Raw genomic sequence first — 10611 nt, 5'->3', positions numbered from 1 at the left:
AGCAGCATCAGAGATGCAAAGATCCTAAAATGGGAAAGAGCCTGAGACAATATAAAAAGTCCAGTGTTGCTGGAAAATAGAGTGGAAGGAAGAGAGGTCTAAAATTATACCGGTGAGGCAAGGTAAGGAGAGACCAGATCCTGTGGGCTTATAACCATGATGAAGATGTGATTTTTATCCTAAGAGCTATGAGAAGCCATTTGTTGCAGTCACTGTTACCTTGTATTCATGATATATAAAGAACTCTCAAAACTCAATGGTAAGAAAACAAACTCAATTTTTAAAAAATGGTCACAGGACTTAGACACTTCCCTAAAGAGAATATACAGGTGACAAATAAGCACATGATAAAATGTTTAATACCACTTGATATTTGGGAAATGCAAATTAAAACCACTATGAGGGGCTTCCCTGGTGGCACAGTGGTTAAGAATCCACCTGCCAATACAGGGGACACGGGTTCGAGCCCTGGTCCGGGAAGATCCCACATGCCATAGAGCAACTAAGCCCATGTGCCACAACTACTGAGCCTGCACTCTAGAGCCCACGTTCCACAACTACTGAACCCACACACCACAACTACTGAAGCCCGTGGGCCTAGAACCCGTGCTCCACAACAAGACAAGCCACCGCAATGAGGAGCCCGCGCACCACACAAAGAGCAGCCCCCGCTCGCTGCAACTAGAAGAAAGTCCGTGCACAGCAACAAAGACCCAACGTGGCCAAAAATAAATTAATTAAATTAAAAACATTTTTTAAAAAACCCACAATGAGATGCAACTTTATATCTATTAAGATGGCTAAAATAAATAGAAAAATAATAATACCAAGTGTTAACAAGGATGCAGAACTCTCCACTGGAACTCTCCTGCATTGCTGGTAGAAGTGCAAAATGGTACAGCCACTCTGGAAAACAGCTTGGCAGTTTCCTATAAAATTAAACCTATACCTAGCATATGACCCAGCAATCCCCCACCCAGGTATTCACCCTAGAGAAATGAAGATTTATGTTCACACAAAAACCTGTACATACATGTTTATAGCAGCACAATTCATAATTGCTCAGAACTGAAAACAATGCAGAAGTCCTTGAATGGATAAGCAAACTGAAGTATGTTCATACATTGAAATACTGGTCAGCAATACAAAGGAATGAACTATTAATACAAGCAGCAACTTGCATGAACCTCAAGGGTATCATGCTGAATGAAATAAGGCACACTCATGAGTTTCATGGTGTGTAAGATTCCAAATGTATGACAGTCTGGAAAAGGCAAAGCTAGAGGCATGGAGATCAGATCATTGGTTGCCAAGGACTAGGAGCCGGTGGAATATGTGACTACAAAGGAGATGCATGAGGAAGATTTTTGTGGCAATTGAACTATTCTGCATTCTGAGTGTGATAGGGGTTGCATGAATCTATACCTGTATTAAAACTCATAGCACTGGCCCCCAAACAAAATAAGTGGAAAAAAAGGAAAAGCTCTACAGGCCAATATTGCATAACTCAAACAGAACATCTACCAGCTAGATTCAGCCCATGAGCTATGAGGTTTTAACCTCTACTCTTTAGTTTGTAGTGCTCATATTAAAATACAGCACCTCAAAATAATCTATGGTGTTAGAAGTCAGGATAGTGGTTTCCTTTGGGGAGGAGGAGTGGGTAGTGACTGACGATCCATATGAGGGCTCGTAGGGTGCTGATAATGTCCTGTGTCTTAATCTGGATGGGTTAGGGTAACCAACCATCTAGTTTGTCCAGAACAGAGGGGTTTCCCAAGATGCAAGTCTTCCAGTGCTAAAACCAGGACACCCCTAGGGAAGTTGGAACAGTTGGTCACTCTAGCAGTTATATGGGTATGTTCACCTTGTGAAAATTCATTGAGCTGTATAGTTGTGATTCATGCACTTTTCTACATGTGTGTTATAAAATACTTTGCCTTCAACTGGGCACAGATGAGGTCTGATTAGCACAGGGTACACTAGAACTGTTATTTACAATAATGTAGACTTCTATTAACTCAACTTAAGGTTGCATTATCATTTTTCTCAGTCATGCCATAGAGCTAAAGCTGTGGTAAATTAAACGTCTCAGATATTTTTCACATGAACTGCTTTTTGGACATGGCAACCCTTTGCTTCATTTATACAAGTAATTTCTAAACTTAGAGAGAGGACTTTAGATTTTTTTTCCCCTATTAAAGTTCATCCTGGGACTTCCCTGGTTGTCCAGTGGGTAAGACTCTGCGCTCCCAATGCAGGGGGCCCGGGTTCGATCCCTGGTTGGGGAACTAGATCCCGCATGCATGCTGCAACTAAGAGTTCGCATGCCACAACTAAAGAAGTCTGCATGCCATAACTAAAGATCCCGCATGCCACAACTAAGACCATGTGCAGTCAAAATAAATAAATATTTTAAAAATTCAGGGGCTTCCCTGGTGGCACAGTGGTTAAGTATCCGCCCGCCAATGCAGGGGACACGGGTTCAATCCCTGGTCTGGGAAGATCCCACCCACATGCCGCGGAGGAACTAAGCCCGTGCACTACAACTACTGAGCCTGTGCTCTAGATCCCGCGAGCCACAACTACTGAGCCCGCGCACCTAGAGCCCGTGCTCCACAACAAGAGAAGCCACCGCAATGAGAAGCCTGCGCACTGCAACGAAGAGTAGCCCCCACTCGCCACAACTACAGAAAGCCCGCACGCAGCAATGAAGACCCAATGCAGCCAAAAATAAATTAATTCATTAAAAAAAAATTTCGGAAAGCAGCAGTGGAATTAAATTTTCGAAAAAAAATAAAGTTCAACCTGCTTTTGCTCTTATTCTATTATATTTTACTGAAATATATGTTTGGCTTTGGGGATTTAATGTCTTAGCCTGGACCCGCATGATATTTTGCATGCTATTTAAAGACATGAAAGAGCTCTCATCCACCAAATTCTATCCCCTTCACCCACCCTTGACATTATATATCAAAACCACCACTTTTTTCTGAGTAGCCCCTCCCTCATTGACTCACCTGCCAATACAGTTCCGAACCCTTAGAACACTCTTGTTGTTATAAATTCAACTAAATTTTATTCATAGTAGTTGGGAAATATATGTACTAATTAAGGAGATTTTATGGTTAACCAAGTGTAATGGCGATGTGACATTTCACTCAGAACCCCCTCTTCAGAACTAAGGCACTCATTCCTAGCTGCTGGGAATATTGGTTGCCGACTGCTCACAACTGAGTACCTCCTCAGAAATTGTCCTGTGTTGAAGGGAGCTGCCTTGCCTAAGGTCATGCCCCCTTCTCAGGGGCAGCCCACATGCAGTGATTGCTCAATGAAGGTCACAAAGGCCTAGTTTCTTTGCTTCATTTCAGGACATTTCTGAAGGACCATCTCAGTCTGTGAGATTGGTTGCGACCTCTTTGCAGCTTCTCCCTCTCTATCCAATCCTGATTTCCTTACTCCTTTACAGGTGTTGTTCCCAAAAGCAGCCCCCAATAATCCACCTGCACACAAATCTCAAACTCAGAGTCTGTTTCCCAGGGAACCTTGGGAAGAATTCTAAGATGACTCCCATGATCTTCACCTTCCAGTATTCACATCTTTGTATAATCCTCTCCCCTTGAGTGAGTGGGGCCTGCGACTTGCTTCTAACTGATGGAATATGCTGAAGATGATGGCATGTCACTCCTATGATTAGGTTACAATGTAGATATAAGACTCCCTCTTGCTGGCATGCACTAGAGAGACTCCCTTGCTGGCTTTGAAGTAAACTGCCATATTGTGAAAGGGACTATGGAGAGGGTCACATGGAAAGGAACTATGGGTGGCCTCTAGGAGCTGAGAGCAGCTGTTGGTAAATAGCTAGCAAGAAAACAAGAACCTCAGTCCTACAACTGTAAGGAGATGAAGTCTGCCAACATTCTGAGAAAAGTGGATCTTTCCTTAGTTGAACCTCTGATGAGACTGCCACCCTGGCCAACATCTAGATTGTAGTCTGGTGAGACTTTGAGCAGATTACCCAGCCAATATGAGCCCAGGCTCCTGACTTACAGAAACTGTGAGATAATAAATGGGTGTTGCTTTAAACTGTTAAATTTGTTACACAGCAATAGAAAACTAATATACCAACCTATGACACCAAGAGCTAATACATACACTTATAGAAAGAGTCAAGGAAGACTGGAGAATGAGAAGCCTTCATGGTGTACAACATTTGATTTTGAAATTATATCAAACTGTTCTTAGAGATATCTCAACCTGTAGAGAAAATCTTTTGATGGGGATTCTATTTTTAATTAGGTAACTTGATATTCTGCTCCAGAATGGAATGAAGTTGAGACATCCTAAAATTTTGCAGTATCTAAATTTGTCAAAACAGTCAAAGGAATTAAAAGTAGAGATAACTTAATGGACAAGATTTTGTCTTATAAAAACATTAGTCAAGGAGAGGTACTCTGAATGGAGGCAAAAAGACAGAACCTGTGAATATATTTGAGCTGAAGTATATATACTTTCTAATAAAAATATTAGTATTGAGAATGTTTTCCATTTAGTAGAATTTTTTTCTTCTCCTGTAGAGGGTGTTTTCTCAGTTAAAAACATTGTGATGAGAAGAATCAATTGAAGATGTTTGCATTTTCAAATTTATTAACCATAAAATGCAACTGTGAAACAAATTGCAGGCAATTTTATGAAAAAATTTAAAACGTCACGACCATATTGGAAAAACCTATGTTTTCAGAAAAATATTGGTAACGTGGTGTTAGAGACAGGTGTGGCTAAGAAACTGATTAAAGTATGTGAGTATATAGCAAAAAAATTCTGCTTGTGTTATTTTTTAATGTTCAGATAATCAACATAAGTAAGTGTTTTTTGCTTTAATGTACAGTGGTATATGTTGTTTTTATTTTTAGAAAGAATTTTATTTTATTTTATTTTATTTTTTTTTTTTAATAAATTTATTTATTTATTTATTTATTTATATTTGGCTGTGTTGGGTCTTCGTTTCTGTGCGAGGGCTTTCTCCAGTTGCGGAGAGCGGGGGCCTCTCTTCATCGCGGTGCGCGGGCCTCTCACTGTCGCGGTCTCTTCCGTTGCGGAGCACAAGCTCCAGACGCGCAAGCTCAGTAGTTGTGGCTCACGGGCTTAGTTGCTCCGCGGCATGTGGGATCTTCCCAGACCAGGGCTCGAACCCGTGTCCCCTGCATTGGCAGGCAGATTCTTAACCACTGTGCCACCAGGGAAGCCCAAGAATTTTATTTTTTAAATTAGTTTTTAACAGAACTGTTTTATAGCCTACCAATATAATAAAGCCAATTTGTTGATCAGTAGGTAAATATTTCATATATACTGAATTGCTTTAGTGCCTCCTTTCACTCTCTAAAGTATTCCAGTTTAGTTAATATGGTCTCCCTAAGGCTTTAGGATCTTTTCTTTTTGGCTTTATCCCTGTCCTTTAGCTTAGCAGTCTCTATAACCCAGATCTCATTTCATATGCAAACTTCATCTTCGGCAAATGTAAAAGGGTCACTTATTTGGGCCACTTAAGCTATCCATTCTTTATCACATTCAAGTGGGATAACAAGGAAAGGGATGTAGGAAGTTCAGAGGTATAAACAGGTTCCTGTTTTTGTTCTCTGGGAGGCCTCTTTTTGCCAATTAATTCATTAACAAGCCCCAAGAGTTGCCTCAGAAAAAGATTGATATCTCCAAGGACATGTGAGTAAAGCAATGAGAAAAGAACAAGTAAAAGGAAAAAAAAAAACCCACACACATATGAGAACACATACAGAGAGAGAGACAGAGAGAGACAGAGAGACAGAGAGAGAGGAGCTCTAACAAACAATAAATATGATTCTGAGGGAAAAAAACACCAAAATTGTGAGGGCAGGAAGGTAAAGCCTATATGAACCCTAGACACCTTTGCATTAGTCCCCTGGAGGGAAGAGTTTATGCCATTCTTCAGGTTACAGTGCCTCACTGTTGCAGGGAGGGGGACCCCTTCCAGGGCCCAAGAGTGGGCTTTTGTCTAACACTTGGAAATGAATTGTCCGAGGAGGCACGTGCTGACAATGCAAGAGACTTTATTGGGTAGGGGCGCCCGCCGGAGAGCAGCAGGGTAAGGGAACCCAGGAGGACTGCTCTGCCATGTGGCTCACAGTCTCAGGTTTTATGGTGATGGGATTAGTTTCTGGATTGTCTCTGGCCAATTGTTCTGACTCAGGGTCCTTCCTGGTGGTGCATGCATCACTCAGCCAAGATGGATTCCAGCGAGAAGGATTCTGGGAGGTTGGTAGGACATATGGACTGGCGTCTCCTTTTGACCTTTCCCGAATTCTTCCGGTTGGTGGTGGCTTGTTAGTTCCGTGTTCCTTACCAGGACCTCCTGTCATAAAATAACTCATGCAAATGGTTACTGTGGTGCTGGCCAGGGTGGGCAGTTTCAGTCAGGGCTTCCCCTAACACCACTACCTTCAACATTGGAGTCCTTTGCATCAGGTCACCATTGTAGTAAAGACCATTTCCCCCTATTATCTCATAGAACTCCTAAGTTGTAGCCAGGTAGATGGCTATCCAGCAAGAGACTACATTTCCCCATCTCCCTTGTGGCTTGGAGTGGCCAAGTGACCAAGTTCTGGAAATCATTGTGAGCCATTTCCACATTGTGACACTGAAAGGGAAAGTTCATACTTTCCTTTGGCCCTTTTTCCCATCCTGCTGGCTAAGAGATGCCAGAAGATGAAGCAGCCACCTTGGACTCAGACATGGCAGAGCTTCTTTACCAGCCCTGGACCACTTACCTCTACTCTGCTAACCTAAAAGAGAAACCAACTTCTATCTTGTTAAACTAGTTGTGTACAATCTTGGGTCTCTTTCTTATAGTACCTGCACCCTCCTTAATAAAACCATGCTGAGCTAAAGTTGCAAAATTTAAAAAGTACACACCGAGTCACTGGAACATGAGTAGACAGACCAATGGGACAAAAGAGAAAGTCCATCATAGAACCAAATACATACAGAAAATTTGTACAAAATCAAATCAGTGGGGTAAGGATGGACTTTATTTTTTAAATGAATAGTGTTGACACAACCAGCTATCTATACTATAGAAAAAGATAAAGTTCCATCTCTTCCTCACACCATACAGCAGTTAAAACTCTAAGTGGAATGAAGATTTAATGAATTTACCCTTTGAGCCAACAGTTTCATTTCTGCAAATTTATTCACGATAAGGACATATCTGCACTTTATGGATAATGTATGTACATTTTCTCATTGTTTGTAATAGCAAAAGACAGGAAAAAAACTTGCGTCTACCAATAAGGGATTAGATTTTTAAAACTATAGTATATAATTGAATGTTACACTATATGAAGTTGTAAGAAAGAATGAGAAAGCTCTGTATCTTCAGGATGTACTTAGGTGAAGAAAGCCGGATGCAAAATAGTGTACAGTACTATGCTACCTTTTGTATAAGAAAAGGGAGAAATGAAAATATATATTTATTTTTGCTTGTATCTGTATAAACACTGAAAGGATATATCAGAAACTAATAAAATGGTTAGCTATGAGAGTGGAAAGAGTGGGGTAGATGGGGACAGGAATGGGTATGGGAGTTCTAAATCTAAGTATTATGTAAGTAATAATTATTACTATTATTAAGTATTAACAGGCAGTGCGCAGGCGCGGCGGCGCGCCTCTGCGGGGCGCTGGGCTCACTGCGCACGCGCGGCCGTCAGCTTGGTCCCAGGTGGAGCTGTTTTAGCTGAGCTGGCGCCGCCGTGAGCCTCCGAGATGAGCGCGGCAGGGGCCGACCGCTGGGCTTGGCTGCTGGTGCTCAGCTTCGTGTTTGGGTGCAATGTACTCAGGATCCTCCTCCCGTCCTTCTCCTCCTTCATGTCCAGGGTGCTGCAGAAGGACGTGGAGCAGGAGTCACAGATGCGAGCAGAGATCCAGGGTATGAAGCAGGAGCTCTCCACCGTCAACATGATGGACGAGTGCCAGATACGCCAGGCTGGAGAGAAAGATCAACAAGATGACTGATAAGCTCAAAACTCACGTGAAAGCACGGACAGCTCAGCAGCTCAGTTGGCCAAGATAAAATGGGTTATAAGTGTTCCTTTCTACATATTGCAAGCTGCCCTGATGGTCACACTCATCTGGACGTACTACTCTGTCCCTGTGACCGTGGTGCCGAGTAGATGGATAACTCCACTAGACCGCCTGGTAGCATTTCCCACTGGAGTAGCAGGGCTTGCAGCAAAGGAACTGACGTCTGGAGAACTTACGTGTCCAGTGTCACCGAAATGTGAAGTAGCAGGGCTACAATTCAACCCAAGCCTGCCTCCGTAATCCAAGCCCAATACCTGGGGTCTGATACCCCGTTTATTGAAACACCACCTCTGGTTCCCAAATTCTGTGACTCCTTTTCAATTCACACTATGCTTAGCCCCTCTGCAGCATTTCCTGCTATCGGCCATTCTTTCACTTCTGAAAGAATTTCTTTTGGGTGTTAAAATTAGTACATGTCATTGTAGAATGATTAGAAATATAAGAAAAAACTTTTTAAAACACTCAGTAGCTATGGATAACCCCTCTTAACATTGTGGTATATTTTTTCCAGTCTTTTTTTCTATTTATTTTTGTATGGTTAAGGTTATCTGGCACATACAATTTTTTACCCCTCTTATTATGTAAGCCTTTTCCCATATCAATAAATTTCTTCAGATTAGGAGACGGACGTGCTGCTGGCTGTGCTGAGAGGGCAGCTTAATAAATTTCTTTATTAAGGAAAAAATATATATATATATATTTGTATTTGTCTAATGTCAGGAAGTACTTGGTTAGCTCTATCACTATTGCTTATTCTGAGGTATCTCCATATTTTTAAATATCAGTATAAGAACATTTTTCTATATTGACCTTTAATTAGATTTCCACCATGAATTGATTTGAAATACTTTAGATTGATGAACAAAAAAGTTCTGTTAAGAAGTCTCTTCTGTATCAGTGCTAAAATCCAAGTACCATGAGCTCCAAGACCAGTGGCAGTGCTGCCACTCTATTTGGTTCTGTCAAAGTCTTACATCCTTTAGGACCAAGCCCATTCGCCCATATTTGTTCAATTTATAGCTGCAGTTCCTGTAGTAATTCAGCATGTATCACAGACTCACTGTATATATCTACAAATTTTTAAGCCTAACTGCTTGGGAACAAAAGTTGAAATAAACATAGAGGGAAAAATATTTAGCTTCAGGAGGCAAGATTTTACTGAGCTAGATGAATACAAAAATAAATGATGTTTGTGCTTTTTTATAAATAAATTTATTTTATTTATTTATTTACTTTTGGCTGCACTGGGTCTTTGTTGCTCCACGCAGGCTTTCTCTAGTTGCAGCAAGTTGGGGCTACTCTTCGTTGCATTGTGCATGCTTCTCACTGCGGTGGCTTCTCTTGTTGCGCAGCACGGGCTCTAGGCGTGCGGGCTTCAGTAGCTGTGGCTCGCGGGCTCTAGAGCGCAGGCTCAGTAGTCATGGCGCACAGACTTAGTTGCTCCGCGTCATGTGGGATCTTCCCGGACCAGGACTTGAACCCATGTCCCCTGCATTGGCAGGTGGATTCTCAACCACTGTACCACCAGGAAAGTCCCTGTTTGTGCTTTTTAAGAGGTGGTTATGCCACCTAAATATTTATGCACAATTTCTGAGAGTTCAATATGTATACATATAAAGAGGTCACATATACATATTTTTAAAAGTCTTGAATCAATTTAGAATTAATATTTGTGTAAAGTATGTATGTATGTATTCATAATTCCTACTTATTTTGCTTAACATCTCACATAAAAGCATTTTTCATGTTAAGGTACACTTTTCATAAACATACTCTTTTATGACTATAAAATATTTCATCATATAGATGAACCATAATTCACTCAACTATTACTTTCTAAAGGTAGACATTTGAGTTGTTTACAAACACTCAAGAGCACCATAAAAAAAAGGACATAAGGAATGTCTTTGTGCATAAATCTTCCTGTATTCTGATCATTTCCTTAAAATAGAGTTCTAGACTTAGAATTACTGGATGGAGGTATATGATATATATGTAGAATTGTTCTCCAAAAGTATTTTACCAACTCCACCAGTCTCACCAGCAGTGTTTGAGAGTGCCCATTTCCTTATACATATAGAAGATTTTAAGGGTTAGGACCACTCACATTCAGTTTATTAAAAACAAACAAAAGTTAAATCTTAGCTCACCACCCCTTTCTTGCCCTTTCTGTACTCTCTCCTCCACACCATGTGCCCAGAGTCCTCTGTGCTGCTTCCCAACAACCCAGGGTCTCTCACTGAGCTGTCCCACCCAAGCTGGCCTTCCCTAGAAAAGTTGACACTCTAGACTTTTCCCTCCTTATCTCATCCCCACACCCAAATTCAAAACTCTATATCCTGCATCCTATCCTCTTGGCCTGCCCTGGCCAGCAGATCAATCTTTTTTTTTTTTTAATAATTTTTTTTATTAAACCAAAGAAACGTTGGGTCTTTGTTGCTGCGCGCGGGCTTTCTCTAGTTGTGGCGAGTGGGGGCTTCTCTTGTTGCGGAGCACGGG

At 41.4% G+C, this 10611-nt stretch overlaps 1 pseudogene; it reads left to right on the top strand.

The window, feature by feature from the left end:
- The first annotated feature begins 7757 nt into the window (after positions 1–7757).
- Positions 7758–8516, top strand: LOC118888590 (annotated as a pseudogene).
- The last annotated feature ends 2095 nt before the right edge of the window (positions 8517–10611 follow it).

The sequence above is a fragment of the Balaenoptera musculus genome, chromosome X, assembly GCF_009873245.2.
Source record: "Balaenoptera musculus isolate JJ_BM4_2016_0621 chromosome X, mBalMus1.pri.v3, whole genome shotgun sequence".
Classification (NCBI taxonomy): Eukaryota; Metazoa; Chordata; class Mammalia; order Artiodactyla; family Balaenopteridae; genus Balaenoptera; species Balaenoptera musculus.
This window is presented reverse-complemented; position numbering and strand designations above follow the sequence as displayed.